The 25,092-nt window shown below is 34.5% G+C and overlaps 1 protein-coding gene and 1 pseudogene across 5 annotated transcripts in view; one reads left to right on the top strand and one right to left on the bottom strand.

The window, feature by feature from the left end:
* Positions 1–25,092, bottom strand: part of FGF14 (fibroblast growth factor 14) — a 565,286-nt gene that overhangs the window by 516,824 nt on the left and 23,370 nt on the right. The window lies entirely within an intron of this gene.
* Positions 7,199–7,317, top strand: LOC112477829 (annotated as a pseudogene).

The following is a 25,092-nucleotide window of genomic DNA, read 5'->3' as shown; positions in this document are numbered from 1 at the left end:
TAGTTTTTGCCATTATAAAATATCCAATCAGAATATCTATATCTATATATACACACATCTCTAAAACTTTAAGCCAACAATTTAATTTAAAAATTTAAATAACTAAAGAATACCAATAGACTTCTATAGAAAATAACAGGATTTGATGACTAACCAATGGAAATATGGAAGAAATTTTAACTATTAAGAGAACAAATTGTTTTAATAGCTCATAAACCTTATCTACATTAACTCATACACTACTACAAGTGCATTGTTAGCCATCAGTGATCACAATCTAGGTATTCTTTTAAAACATAGCTGGTAAAAGAACAATAAAACTTTTTCTCTTAAAATATCTTCCTTATAATAGATTGCTCTAATTCCCACCTCCTTCCCACTCCCTTTTTCTATATCTCCTGTCCTGGAGGAAAGGAAGGTGTATTGAACCAGAAGAGTTTAGATTTTTTTGTCCTCCTCTAGAAATACCACATGAAAGTATGGTCCAAATTCTAAAGTGCCTTCCCTAAAATAACTGGAGTCCACTATCTAGTTCACAAGGAATCAAAAATCAATATATTTAAAAATAAAAGCAATATACCTGGTAAGAAAGTGTAATTGACTCATGAAAAATATCAGACACAGATAATGAAAACATGAATAATAAGATTCCAGTTGCTATTAAACTGCTTCTTTTTCTGTCCTTCTATGTATTCTTTCTCAATCTCTGCTAGCTCATCTTCACTGTCCAGAACATCACTATTGGTGCTATTCAGGGTTGTATGTATGGTTCCTTCTCTTCTCATTTAAAGTGCTTTCTCCAGTAGTCTTGTCAATTCCCATGTCTTCAATACCAGTTCAATGCGATCACTCCCAAAGGTGAACCCCCAGCCTACTGCCATTCCTGAGTTGCTGACACAGATATCCAACTGCCTATGAAAACCTTCACCTAAAAGTCCCAGAAGTGCTTCAGACTCAAATGTCCTAACCTTTTTCCACAAAACTCTTTCTCGAGTGCCCCTTAGTACGAACACCCTGAATTCAAGCTTCCTTTTCACATTGGTGATTGGCAATCACCAATAATCCCTTACTCTACTTTCTTCTGTATAGATCTCTTCAATATATCCCCAAATTTAGGAATCTATCATCTCCCAATTGGACTATTAATTGTAATAGTCTCTTAATTAACTGGTCCTTTCTTTCACTCTTGACATTTCAAATCCATTCTTCACATTATAGTTAGAGAGATTTACCTAAATTTATGTCACCTACTTAAAATTCTTTGTGGCTTCCACATTGATATAGACTAAATTTTTGTGTTCCCCCAAAATTCATATGGTAAAGCCCTAATTACCAGTGCGATAGTATTTGAAAGTGGAGCCTTTGGGAGGTAATCTGGGTAATGATGATGAGCCCTCATGAATGGGATTAATGCCCTTATAAGAAGAGACACAAAAGAGATGATCTCTCTCTCAGCCATGTGAGGATACAGCAAAAAGGTGGCTGTCTACGAGTCTGAAAGTGGGTCCTCACCTGACATCAGACTTGCCAGGACCTTGATTTTGAACTTCTCAGCCTCCAGAACTGTGGGAAATAAATGTTTGTTGGTTAAGCTACCCAATCTATGGTATTTTGTCCTAGCAGCCCAAGCCAACTACGACAATTCACCCACCAGACAGAGTCTAAATTCAATTTCATAGTTACACAAGGACTACTTTGGCCTCATTGTAATTTCTTTTCTAGGTGCCTTTCCAGTGGCCCCCTGCCCTTAGCTTTACATCCCAGTTATGTCTGGGGTATACACTTAAATCAATATTGTTTTAAAAATCATTTGCTGTTTCCCTTACATAACATGTGAATACACACCTCTTTGGAGATGAAGCCTTTTCCTTTTCATTCAGTTAGTAAAATCTGCTCATCCTTCAAGACTTAACTTCCTTGACCCCTCTTCACAACTCAGCCACAACTGACCACACCCTTCTATGGGTCATCACTGACCTGTATTCCTACATATATTTTTGCCTTTTTTTCATTGTAATGTAACTCTTTGCCTTTTTCATTGCCTTGAGGACAAGAAGCATGTCTTTTCACTTTTGTAATCATGCTATCTAAGACCTATTACTTAGAAGATGCCCAATAAATGTTTCTTCAATGAGTGACAAATGATGGAAGTAGCAAAACCAGTAAGAAGGGAACAAGGGACTCACATGTTTTCTAACATGGATTCTAATAAAGTATGTTATGAACTTACATAGATTGTGGGAAAGGACAAATGTATTTGGCTTTGTAGGTCTCATTAGCACAAATTTTCAATGAAATTTGCACAATCTTTATATTTCACAGGTATAAAAATACCAAAGTGCTCTGTCTAAGGGTGCTTGGATTCTGGTGACATATTCCAAAGAATGAGACAGTGGGATAAGTCCAAACTTAACAGGGTGTTGCTATGTACCCGAGGCCTTCTCCAGATGGTGATTCCTGGAAAGTGAAGTATATACATCATTGGCTGGAAGTTGAGAGCTTTGAGATATAGTAAGAATGCTTACTTAAGGCCAATTTAAAAGCCCCCTCTTATATGAGACAGGATGTGTGAAATCACTACCTTAATTAACACAATCTGCACATCCTCTAGAAATTAGACAAACATGATTATTCTATAGAAAGAAGAGAATTTTAAATAGCTCTACTCTCTAATGTTAAAAAAATTATTATTTATTGACAGCATATTCTCCATTGTAGTTTACATCTTCAGAATCTGAAAATATTGTATAGGATACTTTAAATACAATAATATATATGAATATATAATTTTTCCTTAAAATTATTTTTTATAAAAATTACAGAAAATTCTTGTACCAATTCAACAAAATGCAATAATGAACTATCTGCAGACTAATTTAGTCCTAAGATTTTTGTTCCATTTAATGCCACTTTCAGACAGAACAGATAACCGTTGAGTTAGCACAATGGCCCCATCCCTCCTAGACATCAATCCTATTGCCACTTAGAAGTCACTCGCTCAAGATTATTATTTATAGAACTTTTCACAAAACAGTTTTACTACTTGAAGTGATGTCATAACAGATTTTAAATAGAAAACTGGAGAAAGATAAATTGATGAACATTACAGGCCACTACTCTGTACGTGGGCACTGATAACATGATACAGAGAAGGTCCAACAACAGCATAGCCCAAGTCCAGAAATAGAATATACTATTTCATTCTGGAATTCTCATTCTCCCTGCCAAGAAAGCCACTCAAGGTAGCAATTGAAAGTGACTGTTCCACAGTCAGACTGCCTAAATTTGAAACCTGAACCCACCCATTATTAGCTAAGGGACTTAAAGCAAATTGCTTCTCTCTGCCTTCAGAGCCTGTAAACTGAGGACAACACTAGGGACATTGTGGGATTTAAATGAGTTAGTGTAAAAACATAGAACAATGCATGGAACATAAGTGTTCAATAAACATCACTTTTTGCTAGTGTTATTGTCTTTATACCAACAGGCGCAGGAGCAGGGAAAGGAGTATTTTTGAAGATGGGGCTCACTGATTGTACCCATTTTATTTGATTTTTTTTCACTTTTCAATTACAGTTGACATTCAATATAATTTATATTAATTTCTAGCATACAGCATAATGGTTACACATTTATATAATTTACGAAGTGATCCCCATAATTAGTCTAGTACTCACCTGGCACTATATTATTGACTATATTCCCTATCTGCACTTAACATCTACATGACTATTTTTTTTAATTTTATTTTAGTATTAGTTTCAAGATTGTACCCATTTTATAAGTGTCTCAGACTAGCCAACCTCAGAGAGAAACATGTACACAGCCCTCAAGGTCTGGTATATCATTCTCTAAAGCAAGATGTACATATCTATAGATGTATATAAAATTTACCACCAATTACATGCCAAAGAATCCTGTGAGCAGAGATATCAGAATGAAAGGTTTTTCACCAACAGCAATTCAATTGTTTCCATTTTAATAGTAATATCTCATATCAGGCAACTCTTATTTTGAATAGGCAAAACTTAAACTACAGAAAAAATTGGTTATTTGCCTTTGAAAATTGCCATTTATTCTAATTTTAAAACCTTTGGTTTCCTCTAAATAGTGATTTTCCATAAAACAGCTGAAATATGAATCTTTAACAAAAATCTTGTCCATCGATATATTTTCAGTAACATATTGATTACATAAAAAACTTCCTCCATCATGACTCTCTCTGACTTTCACTAAAGCTCATTAAATCAGTGTAGAAAAATAAAATTCACATCCCTTATGTGTTAACTTTCTAAAAATCTAAACATAATTCCATTGGGAAACTGCTATAGTGGTTTAGAAAAGAAATAAACCCAAATCAACTTTACATGAAAAAATAAACAGTCCTCAGGGTGAATAATTTACTTTTCGACATTTATAATTTTTCTGGTCCTCTAAATACAATGAAATAAAATGTTATAGTATACAGAATACACAGTGAGTGAGTAGACTGGATTTTAAATAAAAATGTCATTTTAATGCAAAATACAATGATGTCTTTAAAACAAAGCTGAAGAGCTATAAATATTGGAAACAGTTATAAAACATTAAAAAATGGATTGATTATCCATTTGTGTCTCTCCAGCCATTCTAACTTCACTTTTAATTACCAAAAAGTAATATTTCTTAAAGCAGTATCTTAGCATGCACAAAAAAATAAAAGAGATGAACTGTGTATAAAAACTTAGTTTGAAGGGGGATCAAGATGAGGCCTCTTGTCATCTTATGGTGATTTTAAAACCATCTTAAAGAACATGACATAGCATGTTCTTTATATCATATTTACAGACTACATGTGGATACAATTATAAGATCTTGTTAAGAACATTCTACAGATTCAAAAACTAACCTGGAAAATAATTAAACTATTTGCCCCAAAAGTACACTGGTTGCATCTACTCGTGGGCAAATAAAACCAAGCATTTTGGCCTAAAGTATCTTGATTAAGAATTCTTTCTATTATGGATGAAGAAGGGAAGGTTAAAAAAAAGTGATAGAGATTGTCTACATCCTTTAAAAATTAGGGAGATTAATTTAAAACAAACGAAATTCCAGGCAGTGCTAGTTACTGAGTGAACTTATTATCCCAAAAGATAGTACAAGATGAAATTATAAATACTAAGAGTTTTTATCAATAATAGGTAGTATCTTCCAGTATGTAGAGAAAAAAATGGAGATGATAATGCAAACATCTTTGGAAGTCAATTCAAGAAGAAAAATGACCACACCCCTGGCCAACCATTCATACCTCTCTGAGAAGACTCTTTATACAGACTTTTGTTCCCCCATGAAATATGATTCTTTATGTTCTCATGTCTTGCCAAGCCAGTTCCCACTATATATGCCATTCTAAATGTTATACACCATACACGCATAGGCGTACACACACACAATTGCATCATCAGCAGGTAAGTTCATTCTGATTGTGCACAGAGGCTATCTGGTGAATAAGTGATGCAGAAAATAGACCATGAACACCAGGACATTACTTATGACCTCTGAACCTAGGCCACAAACTACAAAGCAAAGAGGATATTAGATTGCTGCTACATTGGAAGGTAACTCTAAAACATCTCAGTCAAATTACATCATTATCTGATTTAGAGGACTTACAATGGGAAAACAAGAGAAGGATAGTGGTGTAAGACCTCCACAACAAACTTACTGAAAAATATTTCAGTGTCTTGATTATAAAATAAAGAATAAATTATAAAACACTGCCATATTAATTAACATGCTCTTTTGAGGGCATCCTATTTCAAGGTAGACAGTCGAATCAGAAAAGTCCCAAAGGAAAACAAGTGTCATCCTCAACAGCATGCCAAATACTCAGCACTTTCATCTACATTTATCTGTGGCCCAGGAGAGGAAGCGAATCGAGAACAGGTAGAACACTATTTACTTAGGTGACACAGATTTGAGGAAGACAGCATGGAGAAGGCAGGAAATTAACCTGACTCCAAAGGCTGACAACCAAAATGTCCAAAGCATGCAGGCTCCAAAATGATTTAGGAAATGGTGCCAGAAGATACAAACTAGCATCAGAAATTGCAGCCCTCATACTCAAGCAGAGTTGGTGTGGATCATGGATTTTCTTTAATGGCACACTCACAGACAAGCACTACAGGAAGGTGTGACAGAATTTGCTTCCAAAAAAATTAAGAAATAGCAAGACAACAGAACACTGAGGTATGAGCAAAATAAGCGAGGTTCAGAATAAGGCATTCATCTTAAGGCAGGAGAGTTTGAGACCGGCTACAGAATTGAGATGAAAACAAATACTCTATTTTAAGGGCCAGTGGGCAAGGGGAGAGTGGAGATGAGAAGGGACAACAGAGAGGGCTGGAAGTCGAGACTACATGGTCCTTCCTAACACACAAGATTCTGGATCTCAATGGCAGCACAACTAGACGGCAAGTCTGAAGTGCGTGGGCTCAGCCATTAGATCCATCAGCAGATCCACATTCAGGCAGCTGCAGAGGACAAGGGTTAGGAAAAGGAGGCAAGGTCAGATGAGAAATGGAGAACCTTCAAGGTTTGTTTACACTCTAAGGTTTTATTTCAAGCCATTTCCTCAAGTAAATACAAAGGCTCCACTGCAGATAGTGGAAAAGAGCCCTCAACTCTACTCTCAGACTTTTGGTAACATCATTTGTTTGAGCTTCCCACCCTCTATCCAGGGATAATGGAAATAAAAATAATATAGGGAGGAAAATGAAAGGGGAAATTTAATTAATTATGGTTATGATATTTTGTATGTTATTATAAACCCTTTGGAAAAGTCTCCAAAAAGTTAGATGCATATCGAAATTATAAGAAACTATAAGATAACTCTCTAACATGACTTGACTTCTTTTACTATGTGCTTACTAGCAGGAAGTAACTAGAAGCAATGAAGGAACAATGGATTTTGGATCACTAGAATGCTTTTAAACATTAACCAGCTAACCCAGAAGGTTTCCACTGCTTACTTAGAGCTCTGAGTGGGAATCTTGGCATGTTACCATTTTTTTTAATCCCTTTCTTTCCATATTGAAGCATTTTAAAGGAAATTATAGATATTAGGACATTCTACTCCTAAATTCTTTGGTATAAAATTTTAATAACATTTCTACATATTCAAATTAATATTATTACACATAAAAAATAAGTAATTTTTGTCGATGACCATGCCACCCTGAACGTGCCTGATCTCTTCTGATCCTGGAAGCTAAGCAGGGTCGGGCCTGGTTAGTACTTGGAGGGGAGACCACCTAGGAATATCAGGTGCTGTAGACATTAAAAAATAAATAAATAAATAATTTCCTTAGTATCATCTAATACCTACTCCATATTCTAATTTTCTCCAAAAGTCCTTAAAATGTCTTTTATAGATGGCTTCTTCAAACCAGGATCCAATCCATAACCCCACATTGCATCTGGTTACTATGTCCCTGAATTTTCCTTTAGTCTACAAACTATGATGTTAAACACTCTCTTTACAGTCAAACCTCTTATTTCATATTTATTCTGCAGAGACTTATTATGATCCAGCTTCTACCCACCACATTCGATTGAAACTACTGCCTCCAAGATCAATCATGTTTTCTAGTTCCCAAATCCAATGACCTCTTCTCAATCCTCATTCTTCTCAAAAATTCTGCAGCATCTGACACCTAAAGCTATATACGCCTAGAAATGCTGCTCTTTGCCTCCAAGTCCCTAACTATGCTTTCTCTGCATGTGTTGCTGCCCATTCTTGATTTGCCTTCCCTCTAAATGCTGATGTACCCCAGCATTTGGTTCTCTTCTCTTCTAGTGCTACACTTTCTTCCAGTGCAAACTTATTCTCATGGTTTCAACTATGAATTCAAGTATAACTGATTTCCAAACTTTTACCTTTAGCTTTGATTACTATTTTGAACTCTGGATGACTAAAGCAAATATCTCTCAAATAAGAGTCCAAGTGTAAGTACTCCAGGGTAGTTTAATGGTGTCAGCAGCTCAGTCTCTTGCAGGCTTCTTTGTCTCTTTGAATTCGGGTCCTCTTCTCCATTCCCACGGTCACTGCCTTAGTTCAGGACTTCTTATGTGGACTATTGCTATGGTCTGCTTTCTGGAGTTATTGCTTCTAGCAGCTTCCTCACTATTTCTAAAAACTAATCTAAAATGACCAGTTTCTAGAAGAATCTAAATTAATTACCATGATTGTCAAGGCTTGAGTTTACTATTTCACCACCATTTCCAGCCACTCTCCCACCCTAAATCACCATTTCAAACTCTCATTCCTTCCTGATTTTGCTGGAATTGAATTTCCCTCCTAACCTCTATTCTGCCCCCTTTTCCTGCCTCCTCATTCTTCAAAGATTGCTTTGAATATTATTTCATTTGATAAATGTTATCTCCTCTATAAGCTCTCCCAACTTCTTCGCAGCAAACTACATTCAAAACATATTTAATGAGCAGAAAGCAAAGTAAGAACTAGAGATACTGAGATAAATAAGAGTGTTTCTGCCCTAAGATACTGAGCAGATGAGATGGAAATTTTACTCATTATAATAAAATATTATCAATAAGATAACTGAAATATGAACAGAATGATATGGAGTCACTTAATCTTGCCTCCAGGCAAAATCAATTGTTCTGCCTATATGCGATAGCACTTTGTTAACATAGTACTTACATGTTCAATAAGTATGTTTATTCTCTCTTCCTCATCAAATTATGAGTTTATTGAGAACAGAAACTATGCTGCCCATACTGCTATTTTATTCATCACCAAAAGAAATAAATACGATTTTATTTTGACATCCATTTATACAAGTATAGGGGAAAAGTCAAACTTTAAATAACTATATCACAATGTAAAATTTTTAAAAATAATTAAAATACTGACTTATCTTTAGTAATATTCTGAAGAAAAATAACACTTCCATGATAACTAAATCGAAGCAGAAAACATTAATTTCTGAGGTTGAAAAACAAAATGATTTATCTTACATAAAATTAAAAATAATGGGCATGTTAAGAAAACTAAGCCATTAAGGCATAATGCTTTTTAATCTACTATATGTTGATTTAACTTTAATAATACTTTATCATCACACAAAATACAATAAAAATTAGTTATTTTAAGAGATACATACATGTGAAAGAAAAACATTTAAATATCAGAAATATTGAAATGTAATTCCACACCAAACTTTCCTAATCATATGTAAAATTAACACACTCCAAAACTCAAAGTAAATGGTTAGCTGACATTTAGATCAGTTAATTGTGAACTTCAGTTATTGTGGTTGCTAATCTATTTATAGAGAAAACATAGTCTTACTAATTTAAAACCCCACTCACTGAGGATGACATTAATTTCTTCACCGTGTAAGAAAAAGAAAGTGATTCTGGGAGACGGTTAGCAATTTTCTGCATTTCACATGGTAGGTCAACTGGGAAATCAGAAATAGGACTCCAGCCTATTCCATGAGACAATAAATGTTCAAAGAGCTTCAAAAACTGTAAAGAGCTATAAAAATGTAGGTTCTGTACATGCTCAAATTAGAACACTACGTGTTCAAAAACACCTCAACTAAATTGTTACAAAAGACTCCTTTTCCCAGATAATAATACTGCCATTAAGATGAATGCTTATTGTTATTTCAAAAAGAAAAACAAAAAGCATTTCCTTGAACTGAAAAAAATACATTTTCTTTTTTTAAAGTGATGTCTCTCTCATCTGCTTCTAAAAGCTGTTGGGAACTCTTTATTTGTTTTGCTGCGATTTTCAATAGTTTTATTTCCTCTTTATCCGCCCCCACAAATTCATAGTAAAGATTCTTTACTCTCATATTTAACATTAAGCCGGAAGATATTTCAACTTTTCAGGGGAATAGGACTCAATGCCCTGCAGTATTCTGACCAGAGACTGGGTGGATCTTTTCCTAAAGAAAGGTCTTGACTGTGGGTTAGCTATATATGAATATCTTAGTCCCAAACACACTTTCAACTTTCTTGTCTTCACCAGATCTCGTCTTTACAATTTTAGATCATTTGGATACCCTGGATCTGAAGGAAATTACAGTATTATTTTTTTATCACAGGGAAAATGCCGTAAGTGCCACTGGATTTTACTCTAAGCTATTTAAATTAGTCGCCAACAGCACAAATGTGCACATCTGTATTGATGTAACAGTACTGATTTCCTTAGTAAACACTCAAATGATCAACAACAGTTGTGCTTAAACCATGTTTCAAGAGGCCATGCTTGACGTTAAGAGCAACCAAGGATGCTTTACCCTGATACCATTTTCAGCCCATTTGTTCTTATAATTTTGAATTTTTTATAGCAAGTCAAAACTTCATAGTGGACTCAATTCAACATTAGGAATTTGCTAGCAAACTCATAGTAACTCCAACCAAAGCAGTCTTCTGTAGGCTACATTTGTTCATGCAGTTTCAGATTCCAGCCCTATCACTTTAGTTCTTCACTATTTAACATTTAAGACTATTTCCTATTTACTACTACTAAGAAAAAAAAATTGTGGCAATTGATGGACTTCTCAATAGACATTTCTATATACTGCCAATTTAACCTAATATTTTACTTATGGAGTATAAATGGATCCGTTGGACTTTAAGCTATAAAATAGCAGAAACGGGCTCTTAATAACAAAACCTAAACTTGCTGGCAACAAAAGGCATTCACACCTCACTGGAAGCATGCACAGCACCACAATGACAGTGGTCAGAAGCCACAGTCTACCCAAACTTCCCCATTCGATCCATCTGCAGTTGATCATCAGCATGCAGTAGAGTGCAAAATCCACTGTCTATGGGAGAATTGCCAGGAGAGGCAAGAAAATCCATGCATATGGGTGAGCTGAAAATCCTTTGCTTAGTCACAAAACCCATGTGGCCTAAGCTCTTAAGTCTGACTTCTTTTCCTAACTGGAATCCAGAGCTAGCCCAGACCCAAGTAAAAGTTTTCCTTTAAAAATTCACTGAATTCCAACACTCTTGCTCTTTTCTCTTTGTTCTGCACTCAAGATTACTCACATCAGTAGGTGCCTCCATTCTAGAAATGCATTTTTCCAGGATCTAATTATTAAGTAGGGCCATCCCTCTTACTTCATCATCCTTTTGGTCACAGAGGCCATACAGTAACTAGGGAGAAAGAAAGTTCTTACATTCTGTTGAGTCAGGACCCCTTTGAGAATCTCAAAGTCTGGTTCCTTTGATCAGGGAAATTCACACATACACTCAAATACGTGCGACATTTTAGCACTTCATGGATCCCAGAGGGTCATCCGTGGACTCCAGGTAAAAAAATCTCTGGAAATGGTAAAATCCGTAAGCATATCTAAAGACAGAACACCCAGATTCAAATTTTCAAATTTCAGTTTTTTCCCTTACTAACTGTAAGACTTAAGCAAGTCAATTAAAATTCTTTGAGCTGATGTTTTCTCATTTACAAAACAGTGATAATAATTCCTGCTATAACCACCTCTCTGGAGTCTATCAATAAAAATTTTTATGTACATCAAAATATTTTGTAATTACACATCCCTGTACAGGTTAAAGTATGTCTTTTAATTAGAAATCTTGGAGTTATCTTTGAGTCTCTCTTTTCATTTGGTTCCAAAAATCTGTTAGATGTTCCTTGAATGCATCTCTCATTGACTCATGTATCTTGGTCAGGTCCTCATGTTTGAACCTCAAAATCTGTTTCACTACTGTTATATACGTGCAATTATATATGAATAAATAAACATACATGTATGTAATATCTATATGTTTGTACATATAACATAAAAATATTTTATATGTGAATTTAATATATATTCACCTATCTCTCTGGGCTTGGCTATGTTTCTATGAAATAACCATGTTTGCAACAATAATGTATTATTTGAACTAAATGATGTTCTCTCTCCCAGCATTTGCCCACTGGCACAAAATAAACCAAGATAGAAAATTTAGAGCATATACAGAGTATCTGCTAATGCGGGGAGTGTGGAAATGAACAGCCAATGAAAAGGCTCTTGTTAAAAAAAATCTCTCATCTAACAGAACAGTTCAAAACAGCAATATTAAGAAAAATGAATAGAATAGTATCCAGTTGCCTTTTACAGGAGTTCACATACTATCCTGATAAAAGCTGATGTCCAACCTTCCTCCCCTGGTACCATGAGAAACACTGGGACCCCAGCTTACAGCTCATTTCTGAAAGATTGTGAACATTCAAGAGTAAAATATGAGTAATTAAAAAACTTAAACACACAATATGTTAATATATATCATACTGGTATTTGGGGTTATATATTTCTGAAAATCATTATATTTGTAAGTATAACATGTTCCTTGATTAATAATCTAAGTATCAACAATATATAATCACATAAAAATATTGAGGCATGGCATCCAGGGCATAACTAAATCTGTGATTCATATGTGATTCATATTTAGATTTGGTGAACAATTTGGTTCATTAGTTCTGCCAGAATAATAAGGCTCATACATAGTTTTCTGCCCTCCACTGTTGGATTCTGCTTTTTTTTTTATTATTAGTTTCAAGTACACAGTACGTTAGTTAGACATTTATATAGTTTATGAAATGATCCACCTGATTATCTTCCTTCTGTCTCTACACAGTCACTACATTATTGCTGACTCCATTCCCTGTGTCTTGCTCCCCATCCCCATGACCATCTATCAACTACTAATTTATACTTCTTTAACACTTCACTCCTTTCTCCCAGCCCCTCACACTCTCCCCTCTGGCTATCACCAGATTGTCCTCTATATTTGTGAGTTTGTTTTCAATTAATTTGTTCTTCTTTTTCTCTTAGATTATGCATATAAGTGAAATCATATGGTATTTATCTTTCTCTGTCTGACTTATTTCGCTCAGCATAATAACCTCTAGATCCATCCATGTTGTTGCAAATGGTAAGATTTCATTTTTTTTCATTGTTGCATAATATTCCATTGTGTGTGTGTGTGTGTGTGTGTGTGTGTGTGTGTGTGTGTGTGTACTATATCTTTATCCATTCATGTATCTATGGATACCTAGATTGCTTACATATCTTGGCTATTGTAAACAATTTTGCAACAAACATAGCAGTGCACATATTGTTTCAAATTATTGATTTTGTTTTCTTTGGATAAATACTCTCATGTGAAATAGCTGGGTCATAAGGTAGTTCTATTTTTTAGCTTTTTGAGGAATCTCCATACTGTTTTCCATAGGGGCTGCACCAGTTTGTAGTCTCAGCAGTGCACAAAGGAAACATTTCTTCACAATGTGATTTAAAGTATAAAATAATCTCAAATAATAATAAAGTAGAAAAATACATGTTTGTTGGAAAATAAATGGCAAAAATTCTCTTCTGAACTAGCACAGTATATTTTTCAGTACAGATCTTTATATCAAATATGCTTAGAACTACTGTATTAAATAATAAGACTTATCTAATTAAAATTTCCTAACATAGTATTGTGTGCCAATTAGTATGAAATGGACTACTTCATAATTCAGCTAATTTAAAAATTCAGTCGTAAGTAGGAAGAATCACAGAGTTGAGGGGAAAAACAATGAAAGGAAGTGATCCAAAAAGGTCTATTATTATCTATTGCTGCATAACAGATCACTCCCAAAACTGACCAACTTAAAACATCAAACTTTGTCATTTCACACAGTTTCTGTGGGTCAAGAATTATCTGGGAGCATCTCAGCTAAGTGGTTCTAGCTCAGGGTCTCTCATGGGGTTGCTGTCAAGATTTTAGTCTGGGCTCAGTCACCTGAAGGCTGATAGGCTGACACATCCATTTTCACAATGGCTCATTCTCATGGATGGCCAATTGGTTCTGGGTATTAGGAGGAAGCCTCACCTTCTGTCCATATGTTAGTTCCTATAGAGCTGCCTTAGTGTCCTCACATTATGGCAACTGGCTTTCCCCAGAGCAACTGATCTGAGAGTTAATAACAAGGAGGAAACCACTGTCTTTTAGGACCTAGTCTCAAAAGTCATACTTTGTCATTTCTGCAATATCATTTTTGTTATATAGTTCAGCTGTATTCACTGAGGGAGGAAACTACACGAAACATGGCTACCAGGAGGCAAGGTTGACTGGCTCCATCTTGGAGGTTGGGTAAGACAGACCCACATGTGACCCACACGTAACCCACGTGTAACCCACATGTAACCAAAATACTCAGTACTTGTAAAAGGGTGGAGGTAGAGAGCATAAAAATGTTCCTTGGACTGAGAGAGACCAAGTTTCAAGAACTAAGTCTACCGATCTTTAAATGTATGATTGGGGAACATGATTTAACTTCTTTGAAGTTCAGTCTTCTTTTTTTTAAAACAGGGTTACAATATTGTGACTGACCCAGTAATATCCAGTTTGTTTCTTTATATTTCCCATCCTCCTTACAGTGAGGTGGGATCATGTGACTAGCTCTAGCCAACAGGCTATAAAAGTAAGTAATGTGTAAAACTTCCAGACTGAGGCCTTAAAAACCCACGTATGAGTTTCCTGTCAATTTCCCCCTGCCACAGTAAGCAAGGACCCCTTGCTCAGGGCAGTGCGGGGTGGTGGTGCTTCCCTCAGCCTCGAATGCCAAGTACCACAAGGAAGAATTGCCTTGAAAAGTCACCTGGCACCATAGTGAATTTGGTGTAAGCAAAAAATAAACCTTTGCTTATTAAGCCATTTATATTTGGGGTCTGTTTGATACCACAATATAATCTAGACTACTCTTAATTTATATACCCAAAAGAGTGAAATTGATTTTGAGAATTAAATGAGAAAATACTTGTTAAGCTTCTAACACAGTATCTAACACTTGGTAGGTGTTTTAACATGTCAGTTCTTCATTACCTTCTCAACTGAGTTTGCTTCCTCTTTAGCCAAAAAAAAAAAATTATCTCACAAAATTGCTTTCAAAATTAAAAGAAACAAAATACATTTAAAAAATTTACCATATACAAATGAGTAATAAACATCAGGATTATTTTTACTTCTTTCTTCTTAACTGTGATCAGGAGAGATTCAGGGGTCTTTTTTCCTCCAATCAAAACTTCTCTTTCTCTACATTCAAAGCCTCAGAAGTCCTGGTAAACTAACATATTGAGCTTATTTCATAGTTCCATCAAAAATATCATGTTTTCTACTTAAGATATAAGATACATGCTTGACGAATAATAATTGTTTAAAAGATTTACCAATCCTGACAATAAATACAATGACTTCATTTCATAATTACTCTAAATTAGTCATTATTTCTCCACTTGTAAAGAAAATGCAATTAACTTTTTTAATGTTCATATTAAAGGCCCATAAATGACACCTTTTAGGACTTTTGTCTCACCAAGAGAACTATGTAAGAAGTGACTTAACCTCTGTCATCTCTAAACTCAATAACATAAAAAGCTGAAGTATAATTGAATCCTCTGGACCTAAATAATTATGAGTAAGCGACAATGAGTATTATTTTCTTTAAGAGAATTCAGCCATTTGTGTGCCAATAGTCATTATGCTGTTTCACAAGATTTGTTCCAGAGATATTTTATCAAGAATATATGGTGAGTTCTCAATCACCAAACTGGTGGAACTCATCTGTTTCCTCATTAAAAAATTAGTCACATGTGTCTTTGTAATGTAAACCATGTGATCACTGGTATAACTGTTCTGTCTGTGCCCAGGTCACACAGCCTAACACTGGAGTGCTGGTATCATTAGAAAGTGGCTTTTCAGCTACATGGAGGCTCTAGACACTTTGGTGTTCTTCTGTTACTGTCCTTCACTGAAAGGCTCCTGGCAATAACCAACATGTCCACTGCAGCACAGAAAAAGTAGAACAGCATGCATTTTTCTTCTCCCCCTTCTCCTTAGCAAAAATGAGAAAATAAATTGCCCAGATCCATTCTGCTTTCCCCCACTGCAGCCAAAGATACAGAGAAATGAAAGATACACTGTTGAGAATGCAGGGGCTGTGTCTCAAACTAATCTGGATCTCACAGACAAGCTTTGCTCTTCTGTATGTTCTCTACGCTGCAGAATCAATGTGTGAGTGGTGCTGAGTCATGGTGACACAGTATCTTGCCGAAGTCATTAACAAATGAGATGTTACAAGGTCGCATCTCTCCCTGCTCTGTGGCTGTATACCTCTTTACCTGTTCAAGGTTAAGCATTGCTGCCTTAGAGTCTGGGTGTCTGAGGACCTCACACAAGACCTCATCAACTAGTATGCTGACCTTAATGTACCCATGTAAAACTAAACTTGCAATTAAATAACATTAGATGTCATCCAATTAAAAACAAACCAACAAAAAAAGAAATTACACAGAAAAATAAAGTATAAGAATATTTAAATAAGTATATTAATTGTTTTTTATATAAAGTAATATAGATATGAAAGCCCTTCTATTAGCATCACTGCTTGTTGCTTCTTTGTCTCAGGATTTATGACTTAAGCATTGAGCTATAAAACTACAGCCATGAATTCAAAGCCCACGATTTGGTCTTTCTCAGACTTCCCTAGCAGAAGTCTTTAACCATAAAACGGGAAGAACAATTTTATTAACACATCAAAAATTTAAAAGGCTTATACACAATTACATTTTAAAGTAAATGGTAACAATTATAAGGCAGAAGACAGTCAATGTAAAGATTAATTTTAATGAGATCATGTTATCACATACCTGGATTATTTTATTGAATGGAACTGGATGAAGAATGAATTTTCCACTATGCAACCTAGGTTATTCCTATAATACCCACTAGGTTTTTCAAAATAATAAAACTACAGGTATACAAATATGGCCCATCTTGCACATCTTGTCTTTCTTTTTTAAATGTACCAAGAATTTATTAAGCATTGTTTAAACAGAAGTTTTAGGAGAGTATCTCTGCCTCTAATGACCTTACAGCCTGGGGAAATAACACACGAATACACTCACACAGGACTTATCCCTGTCTTTTATCCTCAAACCTTCCTGCCCCTACACCAAGAATAAATAAATAAAATTTAAAAATAAAAATCCAGAAAAATTGTTCAAATCCTAATAATTCTTAGAAATGTTTCCCACTCAAGATTTCTCAGCTCCTACTCTATTCCTATGTTGTCATGTCATCACCCGTAAACTACTGCAACAACTGGCCACCTGTCCTTCCACATTCAGATGTATTCCTGAGACAACCAATTAGGTCTTATTGACTTAAAACATTGGGTAATTCCCTGTTGACTAGACGATAAGATCAAAATTCATAACCTGATATGATCTGCTCTTTATCAGTTCATCTTGCCTGTCTTCAAACTTAATTGCCAACTTCACACATACTACTCTGTTTCCAGAAAACTCTCTCCCTCTACCATCTTCTTACAATTAACAAGTTATGTCAGGTTCTTTCATAGGCTGGGTTGTTGGGAGTGGATATTCAATTCATTCATTCTCTCCCTCTCTCTCTCTCTTTCTCCCTCCCCCTACACCTCTAACGGTCTTAACTCTCTTTTTGTCCAACAAACTTTTATTCATCCTTGAAAAACCAATTACAGTGTCACCTATCTAGTGAAGCCTTCATGAAGCTACTTTTGTGAATCAAGAAGCAATTCATTCCATTGTTATATAACACTTGTCATTGCATTATAATGTCAATATTACCTCTCTCTTTCCAGAGCTATACTGTTTCCCATGGGCATTGATTCTGCTTTATTTATTTTTATAGCCCCAGCACCAAGAACAATTCTTCACACATAGAAGATGCTTAGCCATATTGAATGAATGAGTGAGTGAATGAATACCAAAGTAAGTGCTTTAAAAGTTCACAGAAGGGAGAATTCAATATGTTTTGGTGTGATCAGGAACTGCTACATTAAAATACATGTAAATAAAATGTTTGTACATAACATTTTAAATGCACAAATGCATTTAAAATGGGAATATTCAGAAGTATGAAAAATCATTATGCAACCCTTTCTAACTTCAGACTTTCTCAAAATAGGATACACTTATACTATCATACACTCTTTAATATGCTGTATTTTTGTAGTTGGAAGAACCTTAGATTTACATTCTTGGGATTAGAGCAATAGAAAGACATTCTTCTATTTGTGTCATCATTGTCTAATTTTATTTATTAGTATTCACTGCAACAATTATATTTATAGTATTTCAACAAATGAAGCCATTTTAATGCTATAATTTAGCCTTTTCACTTATTTAAGCAGTAGGTCTCTCTACTTCATTCAGAAATACTACCATTCTAGTTTAGGATAAAAGCTGCCTAACATCTAACCCAAAATATTCCTATACAGCATATAGGTAGGATTGCCCGATTTAGAAAAAAATAAAAATAAGAAACCTACAGGATGCCCAGTTGAATTTGAATTTCAGGTAAATAATAAAATAATTTTTAGTATAAATATGCACTATTTGGGGCATACTTATACTAAAAAAAAAATTTATCTGAAACAAATTTAAATGGGTGTTCTTTATTTTATCTGACAATTCTACGTGTAGCAGACAAGAAGCCTAGCAATAAACTGATGCTAGGAGGATCTTAGCTGACCAAAGAGTACCACTCATAAAAATTAGCTTTCCTGGTACCTAGAGGAAACCTAAGGACCTCAACCATTCCCTGTGCTCTATGGCCTTAAAGAGACTCATCCTCATTCAAGAGCTGTAGCATTAGGACTCTCAATAGGAAACTCAGTTTGGTGAACCACAATCCAAGATGGTGTCTGCGGGTTGTTTTTTATAAAGAAGAATAAAGATGATGTTCTCTACAGAACTAGACTGAGAATATTGTCCTGCTACTGTCTTAAAAGAGTTTATTTACAACTATTATAATCTGTTTAGGAAATACTGATGATATACAAAAGGCCAATAAGGTATATGAAAGGGAGCTCAACATCACTAATCATCAGGGAAATGCAAATCAAAATCACAATGAGATATCACCTTACACCAGTTAGAATGGCTATTGCTTTTAAAAAATAATAAGTGTTGGCCATATGGAGAAAAAGGAACCCTGGTAACACAGGTGGTGGGAATATAAATTGATATAGAAAACAGTCTGGAAGTTCCTCAAAAAATTAAAAATAGAACTACCATATGATCCAGGAATCCCACTTCTGGGTATTCATCCAAAGGAACTGAAATTGAGATTTCGAAGAAATGCCTGTATTCCCATGTTTATTGCAGCATTATTCACAATAGCCAAGATATGGAAACAGTCTAAATATCCATCAATGGATGAATGGATAAAGAAAATGTAGTGTATATGTACAACAGAATATCGTTCAGCCTTAAAAAAAAAAAAAAGAAAGAAAGAAATCCTATCCTTCACAACAACATGGGTGAACCTGGAGAACATTATGCTAAATGAAATAAGCCAGACACAGAAAGACAAATACTACATGATATCACTTATATGTGGAATTTAAAACAGTCAAACTCATAGAAGCAGAGAATAGAATGGTTATTGCCAGGAGATGGGGAGGGGAACGAGGAGGTGATGGTTAAAGGGCATAAAGTTTCAATCATGCAAGAAAAATAAGTTCTGAGATCTACTATTCAGTCTAGTGTCTACAGCTAACAATATCCTATTACATACTTAAAATTTTCTAAGAGGGTAGATTTTATGTTAGGTGTTCTTACCAATAATAATCATCAACTTTATCATCATCATCATCATGGCTAGAGAAAACTTTGGGAAGTGATGGATATGTCTATGGCCTTAATGGTGATGATAACAGGTATATATTTATATCCAAACTCATTCAGTTGTATATATTAAATATGTATAGGGTTTTACATGTCAGTCAAACCTCAACGAAGTGGAATAAAATATTTAAGTTAGGAAATACTTCCTATAACCCAAGGGCTATTGTGAGACTTTTATTACTATTATTATTTATGCACATAATTACCATTAATCCTCACAACATCCTTACAAGATATGTGCTATTATCTCTACAAATAGAGAGACGGAGGCTGAGATAAAATAATAATTTACCCTAAGTCACGCAGTGAGGAGAGATGGAAATGAGACTCAAATCCAGGTTTGACTGACTCTAGACTACTTGAATATTTAATAGTGATATTAGATACTGACTTTTAGTACCAAGATTCTCCTAAAGAAAATGCAAAAGTACTCAAAATGAGTTGACATATAAGTAAATGGCCTCAGGATAGTAAGTTCTTAAGCAAGAATACAAGCGTGTGTGTATCTCTGGGTGGTCACATACAGCTTTCTCTAAAAATTCTTCTCTAAAATCAAACAGATTTACAAAACCAAATCTTTGCTATTCCCCTTTCAGTATATTTGAAGTTTCCTATTTGGTACATAACCAGCCTAAGAAGATAGCACATTTCCAAAAGGGCCTACCTAACTTACAATTCTAAGTATTAAATCAGCAAGGTACAGGCAGGTAAATACAAAAAATAATCTGCCCATCATTTCTCTCTTTCCCCAAGTACAAAAAATTAACATGATTAAAATTATCATAATACTCTAAAACAGCAGAATGTTCATCCGAGTCACAGCGAGTAACTTGATTACTGCTAAAGTTGAATTTGTAAATGATTTAAGTAATTTTTATGATCAGCCTTTTGAATGTCATTCAAAAGTGCTGCAATACTACTTCAAAGAAGATAATTCAAATTTAAATGTCACTCCCTCTGTAGTGTTGTTTATCAACAGTTAAGTATGAAATTGGTGGGCTCAATTTATGCTATGTAATTTAATTAGTATATAATTTAAATATTCTTATAGAAGTCACTATTTGAATAAATGGAATTATCACAAGGTTTAAGTTTGGTAGTTAGGTGCTTATCTCCAGAGGAGTTCGATCAGACTAGAAAAATACTTGGTAGGGATTTTATAGAATAATGGATCTGAACCTTAACTACACATTGGAATCACCTTTAGCTTATACAATTAGATTGAAGTGAGGCTTGAGCACTGGGATTTTTAAAGCTCCTCAAACCATTCAAATAGGTGGCCAAGGCTGAGAACCACTGCTACAGAAGGAACTCAATCAGTGGATGGAAGGCTGGGATGGATGACATTTCAGGACCCTTTCAACCCTGAGTCTAAGTTTGACATAACTGATATAATATATAACAGATATGACCCATGCTATAACATGGTTCTAGACTAGACCTGAAGTTTCATTGGATGCATAAATTAGGAATAAATTGCTGCAGTAATACTGTTAATTGAGTGTAGTTTCAAAATACAAAGAGAATGCTACTATTATTTATACCTCTTCCTTATAGTATCCAATCTTCTCCAGGTTCTGATTATACATGGAAGAGGTATTAAAACTAAATAATTCGATCAATTCAAATATTAAATATCTCCTGAGCATCTACTAGCTGCAAGACTGTCCTCTAGGTATTGAACATTCAATAATGAGTTAGCCAGAGTCCTGGGCTTTATTGGAACTTATAATTTAATAGGCACAAATGGCTGTATTACAACAGTAAGATAAGTATGTTTGAAGTCTAAACACATGGTGGTACATTTAAGAGATTACATCCAGTTGTGAAGAGGGGTAAAGCAGGCAGAAATACTTTTTATCAGCACAAAAGTCCATACTTTATTTATTTTATTGAAGAATAAATAGCAAAGTAAAATTTAAAAGTTGTAGATCAGACTTTATATATATTAATAAGCAGAAGCGTCAGACTCTCACCTCACTAAACATTTACTGAATGAAATTTTGTTATATAAAACCAAATCAATCCCTTCTAGAGATTTTTTCCAATCAAGGACTAAAGTGAAATTTTCTAAAGTGATTCAAGATATATTAATAGTTTATGTAAATTTTAAGTTCTCAATAAGTTGAAACAGTTTCATAAAAAGATATTCTTGTTAGTGAATTATGCTGATTTCACAGTATAAAGAGTACTTGAGATATGAGAGAATGTCAATTAACAGACATTTGTTAAATTTTATATCAGACAAGTGAACTTACACAAACCAGAGTTTAGAAATGCAGATCAACGTATCAGAGCTGGAGTTAAAGGCAGATTTGGACTAAATAAATCCTAACATCATTTCTGCTGACTGTACCCAAATAGAACTGGAAATTCAGAGAGTGATAGGAAAGGTCACCTACTTTAATAAAAGTAATACCTCTGCTGTCATAATTATATTCCAAAAATGAGATCTACATCCATATTTGGTCTTAATCTTCACCACTAGACACAGGATTAACCGAAGGGCAGGTGCTCGGCGGGAGCCAGGAGTAAATTGTGTTCCTTGTCCCCTAATTCCAGCATAGTGTACATATAATACCTACGACTGAATCAGAACCAGCAGATAGTATGATATAAATAAGGTATAAGACTTTGGAGTATGTTAATGATTGGAAAGTCAACTCTTTGACACAAATTATAATTCTTTAATGCTAGTGATGTGGAAGACTATGCAAGGTTTTGTCAATTTTAAAAAATCAAATTAAATCTATCATATAAAACCTACCTTCTAAGTGAAGTCAATTAAAGACATGAAGTTCAGAAGACAGGACTACTTATATGGGAAGCTACATTTTGAATTAAAACTTTAGTTTCTATTTTAGGACTGTGCCCTCTAAATTTCAGTAGTGCAAAACATTCACCTGAGTTTCTTTCGATATAAAAGATAATCAATTCTTAGTTTAAGAAAACTCAACATCAATTCACCAAGTAAAATAACAATGAAATTCCTCTGCCTTTTTTTTCAATCCTGCTCCTTAAATAGATCAACAACAGATTAAAAACTATACACATAAAATCAAAAACAATAATCAAAAGAACAGGGTATCCTAATGTATCTTCTTTCTTTAAATGTATCTTCTTTCTTTACTGAGTTCAAACTTGATTGAAATGAAAAAAAATAATAATCTATTAATTCTGAAGCTGTAGTATCTACAGTCCATTTCTCATACTGATATTCAAATTTTAAGGAACAAGTCAGTAGATTCTGTTGTGAATAAAAATGCCTGACTGGCTTATTATTTCATTAAATATTGGAGTCTGTAAGGGCCCTGTCTTCTCTTATCACTCCTTCTCTCCTCTGTACCCTCGTTCATTCCTAAGTTTCTAGTTATTGTCCATACACTGATGATGCCAGCATGCTTTTATGTACCCAGGCCTTCTCTTTTGAATAGCAGATACAACCACCTGCAGTCTACAATGCTCTTAAAAATATTTTTTCCTCAGCCACAGCCTCTCCTGGAAAGAAATCCCACTACTATATAATTCTAACTAACTAAAGTAACTAAATATCAAAGGAAGTATAAAGTCACTTTAAATGAAACTTAATTGTTCCTGATATCATATTAGATATTTAATAGGAAATCAATTATGTATATAATTAGTTGATGGACATTTTGAATCAGGTCATCTTCATTTGCTAGGTTCTCTAAACTTTATTTTCTCAGAACATTTAAATTTTGTATTTTCTAATGGTATTCTCAAGGAAAAGAGAAGTCTATTATTCATTGTCACTCCCAGGTAATAAGTAACCATCACAAGCCCAGTGGTGCGAGGTATCAGAAGCAGCCCCAGTCGCCTGAATCCTGGAGTGGGAAGTGTGCTCATTGGGTACAACCTTTTTCCCATCCAAGCCAGGAATCTCATTTATGAGGAAGCACATTTCCTACAAGGGCCTTGAAAGAGGCAAATTCAGGAGACACTTTAAATATCTAGGTTATTTTCTTTTTCTAAAAAATAAATAAATGAATGAATGGCAGAGCCTAAGGAAGTCAGGTATGGAAAAAGAAAAGAGCTACAATTTACATGAATAATACAAAATTGACAGAATAAGCTACTTACAGTGTTCGGGGTGTATGCAGCACTGACGATAGCAAAACTAAGACCTAAATACACAATGGCGGAAGGGGGTGGAGGCGAGGGTGCAAAGTAATAAAAAGAAATAAAAAGCCCAGTAGCAAAATAAAGAGTTCAAAGCTGCAAATGGGATTTTTAAATCCTAAGAAATAAAGGAATAGTTGGGCATTGAACCTCCTAGACAGCAGCACATGCTTTAAAACATGCTTCATTCATTCGTAACTAGGGCAAAAAGCATCGGAGTACGGGAATGACCCATAAAATTTACCTCTAAGTTTTTGACGTAATTATTGTTAGACAGAAGCAATTAGTGACGATAAGAAAAATATACGAGTTAAAAAAAAAAACTATGAAATATTTTCAAATACTCGATTTGGTATGTACAGATGACTAAGACTCAACTCTAAAAGATATACAGGAAAAGCATACTTTGTAATATTCTAGCACATATATTTGACAATGTTCTTTAGCTTAAGAACAATAGAAGGACTTCAAAACTGTCTGTCTGCAGCCAATCCCACTCGGGGCAAAATACAAAATGCTCTAGGCTCCTTTAGGCCCTGAAGGCTTAGAAGAAAAGAACTGGTTAGGCCCATAGTACAAAAGGAGGCTTAGTGAGAACATGGCTTCTACTAGGCCTCCCTCCAAGCTTTACTTAGATACTTTATAAAAATTTATTTATGCATCCTATAGCATTAGGTAAAAGTTTAAAATATTATATTAATTAATAAAAACAATAATTGTATCATTGGTCACCCACTGGAATATGTAGGAAAGAAATTATCATATCTGACTAGGAAATAGGGAGGAACTAATAAATAAATGTCTGTGTGCTAGGCATTGTTAGGTACTTTATTTATATATTCTCTTTTTTACTACCAAAAACAAAACAAGCCAACAAACAAAAACTCTGAGGTGCAGAAAAATTACAGCTAAGATTCCAATCTTCATCTAATTCCAAAGTTCACATACTTACACTGTTGTCTTTATTAGTAAAAAAAAAAAAAAAAAAAAAAAAAGAAATGAAATTATTTTTAAAATATGCAACTATCAGCAATTGTCAAAGGAAGACAATGAGAACATAGAGGCAATGAGTGGTGGCCTTTTAACAGAATCATACAAAACCAGCCCATCTAGATCAATAGGACTGGGGACATCTTGGCCAGTACAAGCCAAAGGATAACACAATCATCTGGTCTTTAACTTGTACCAGAAGATTCTTCTATAATAT

Source organism: Pteropus alecto, unplaced genomic scaffold (assembly GCF_000325575.1).
Source record: "Pteropus alecto unplaced genomic scaffold, ASM32557v1 scaffold13, whole genome shotgun sequence".
Lineage (NCBI taxonomy): Eukaryota > Metazoa > Chordata > Mammalia > Chiroptera > Pteropodidae > Pteropus > Pteropus alecto.
The sequence above is the reverse complement of the archived record's forward strand: the minus strand, read 5'-3'. Positions and strand labels throughout refer to the sequence as shown.